Source organism: Brassica oleracea, chromosome C7 (assembly GCF_000695525.1).
Source record: "Brassica oleracea var. oleracea cultivar TO1000 chromosome C7, BOL, whole genome shotgun sequence".
NCBI classification, from domain to species: Eukaryota; Viridiplantae; Streptophyta; class Magnoliopsida; order Brassicales; family Brassicaceae; genus Brassica; species Brassica oleracea.
This window is the reverse complement of record NC_027754.1, coordinates 7,039,154-7,042,728: the sequence shown is the minus strand read 5'-3', so window position 1 is coordinate 7,042,728 and position 3,575 is coordinate 7,039,154.

The following is a 3,575-nucleotide window of genomic DNA, read 5'->3' as shown; positions in this document are numbered from 1 at the left end:
AAGTTAGGAAAACCCTAATTTCCCAGAGGTCCCGGATATCTGCTAAAACACATGCCAAACAATCAAAATACGAGAATGAAAACGATGAAAATACAAGAAATCGTAAAAAGAGAGCAAAAAGAAGTCGTATTCCGAATTTGCGTATGATCGTTTACAACAAGGTAGGAGCCTCGACTACAAGAGCTGTCGGCGAGTTCCCTTGTTCTAATAACGTAAGACTGTATAACCTAGTTGAGTCGCAGCTCGAAATAACAAAAACGAAAAGTTGCCTAATTGCTTAAGTGCTGAGTTTTCTCTGGAAAAGTCCCTCTTCGTGTCTCTCGTCTAGAACTCCTTATATACTCCCTCCAAGGTCGGTTTGAGCTTTCCTCATCTACCCTTAAGCCGTCATAACTTGAAAATTGAGATATTCCATTTTTCTCGATCTTCATGATTATCTGCGGAAGCTTAACATTTATCTGCAGAAATTTGAGATTTATCATTTCTTGCGGACTAAGTATAAACCGCAATAGTATCTATGGGCTTTTCCTTAAAAAATCGTAAGTGGATTTCTAATCACGATTTAGACCTATTTGGGCCGTCTTACGACTCGAAACGTTTATTACGATTTTTATCGATAAAAATAATCTTTCCGCAATTATTAACGTAAAGTTTAAGTGATAACTCCAATCGACGGGAGTGAGAGATGGTATTGTCGTGGCCTGTAGAAGATAGTATTAAGGAATTTAGGCGAGAATGCACGGATTCATGTCGTGGTGAATTTACTCGTTGATTGATGTTCGGGACAGTCCAGTCATTGAATCGTGACCTGGTCCGTGCGTGTACCGGTCGCAACGTTGCGATCTGATCCATGTGGACCGGTCGCAAACGTTGCAATTTACTCGTTGATTGATGTTCGGGACAGTCCAGTCATTGAATCGTGACCTGGTCCGTGTGTGGACCTGTCTCAACGTTGCGACCTGGTCCGTGTGTGGACTGGTCTCAACGTTGCGACCTGGTCTGTGCTCGGTTCGGTCGCTATGCATTGATCGGTTTGTCCGATGTTCTTGGACAATTGGTGTTTGGTGGCTCGATTGAAGCTTTTTAAGAACTTCATCGTAAAAATATTTCCGCAAGGGTTTCTTTACAAAAATTACTTTTTCGAGAAGTGTTTTTACCCATTTTTAAGGATACTTGGATGTTAACTTCGTGGTGACCGTTTTTGACCCCAACAGTTAGCCCCCCTGCCCGCTAGAATCGTGGATTGTCGCTGAGATTCTAGTGTGCGTTTAGGCAAGTTCTGCGGAAGAATATCGACGAAGAAAAATATATATATATATAATAAATCGAAATCCTAAGCTCACATTTCTATAAGTAGGGAGCTCCCATCTTGGCTGCCTCTAGGCCGTGCTTAGCGTTCCAGGTGCTTTTCTTCGCGGCTGCATGGCTTATGCCGCTGATCTCCGAACCGCCCGATATGACATGAATCACTCGGTCTTGACGAGGTGGCAAGACGGGAGAAGCTACAATGGGCTTCCCCGTTGTCTTCTTGCTTATATGGCTCTTGGCCTTCTCGGAAAGGAACTCCCTGAGGTGTCCTTTCTTAAGCAGCTCGTTGACCTCGATATTTAGTGCGATGCAGTCCTCCGCTTTGTAACCGTGGTCTCGCTGGAAGTCGCACCAGAAACCAGAGTTCCGGAAAAAGTCGAGCCACTTGACCTGTTGGCCCATCTGCCTCAGAACATTGATCAGCTCCGGCCTTGAGACGGAGAGGTCAGAGATTTCTGGCCACGTGGACACTGCCATCCCTTCTGCCTTCTCGATCGGCCGATTTTGGTATCTGCCCCGGTTTTGATTTCTGGAGTCTCTGGCTGGTCTTTGAGAGGGTTTCTCGTCTCACTCGGTTCGGTCTGGTCTGATCGTCTTGGAATCTGGCTTTTGTTACGCCTTAGCGCGGCTGGCGACGCCTTCCTCCCATTTTACCTGCGCCCAGGCTCGAGATAGGACGTCTTCCATGGTTTTGCACTGGTATTTGGTTAGCTCCTTATCGAGGTCCCCATCGGGGAGCAGGCCTCTCTTGAAGGCAGAGATAGCAGTGGGGATGCTGCATTCGGGGATAGCCACCTTCTCTTGATTGAAGCGGGCTATGTAGCCTCGTAAGGGTTCTGCTCGGTACTGGAGGATTTCATAGAGGTTGTCAGAGGTTTTCTCCAAGTCACTGCTGCTTGCGAATTGTTCCACAAATTTATCGCTGAGAACCGCGAAGAAGGCTATGGACCTGGAGAGTAGGTTGATATACCATTGCAGAGCGGGTCCGGTCAGGGTGGAGCTGAACCCTTTGCAAATGGTAGCTTCGCGCGACCCCTTTGGGAGTGCTACGGCGAGCATCCTTTATCTGTATTGGGCGACGTGGTCGTCCGGATCAGTGGTGCCGTCATACGCCTTTATGTTTGGGAAGGAGAACTTCCTGGGCATCTCGATCAAGGTAATCTCATCCGTGAAAGGAGTATCGGCATAAGAGTCAGGGTTGCTCTTCCGGATAGGGGGAGCTACCCCTGGGAGCCTCTTTACCATGGACTGCATGGCATCGAGCCTCTTGGTGAACAACTGTTCCTGGTAAGCGACCATGGGAGACTCCGCCTTCCTTGCTCCATCAGGTGCTTCCTTATCGGATTTCAGCTCAGGTTTACTATCTTCCACGTCGTAGGTCTGGGCGTCCTTAGCCATCTCACGTGTTGACGCATATCCTCCCAACGCCGTAGGTGGGAGATTCGCATCCGTTCCAGAGTTGGGTGTCTCCAGAGTCGGCGTAGGGCTGACCTGAGCCCGGAATCAATGTTTCATATTACTTGCCGTGTTGAGGGCTTGGTTCTCGTCACAGAGGTTGAGATTCTCCGATTCGAGCTGGCTGAGCTTCTCGACGCTCTGCTCCAGTTTCTAGGAGTGTTCGTTGACCTTCTCCTTCAGGCTCTGGAACTCCAAGGAGAGCTCGGGATTGGTCTCCTCCCCAGTTTTATACAACTCGGTTACTTGATTCTGCAGACCATCGATTTGCCTTTCGAGTTCGGCCTCTCTTTGGGTAGCTTCGGGTAGCTCATCATGCTTGTCCACCGCCATTATCACGTAGTTTAGATTACTTCCCTCATTCTAGCACCAAACTGTTAGGGGATTTTTGTGTAGGATCTTTGTGAGTACCACGGAACAATGGACAAAGCTGGTTATTGTACAGATTTCGTATTGAGTATTTGAGAGAAATAGACTTGAAGAGATGTTTTATTAGATAGAACAAGCTGGAACTACAATAGTTTTGAGTAAGAACCCTAGTTCTAGGCGCCTAGCTCTAATCTCTATGTCTCGAAGTGTCGATCCCTTGCTTTAGGGTTTAGGTTCCCTTTATATAGTCTTCTCAAGGCGGGCCTTAGTCGGTTGGAGTAGGTTAAACTCTTCCATATTCGGAAATATGGAAGGTTCTCCTTATCGGAAGTTTTCCTTTTCCCGGGGGAAGGGGGGCTGTCCCAGGGACCGGACCCATAGAACTCTATAGCGGGGAACTGGGGTTCCTCTTAGCGGGGACCCAGAGGACGGTGTCCTGCCTG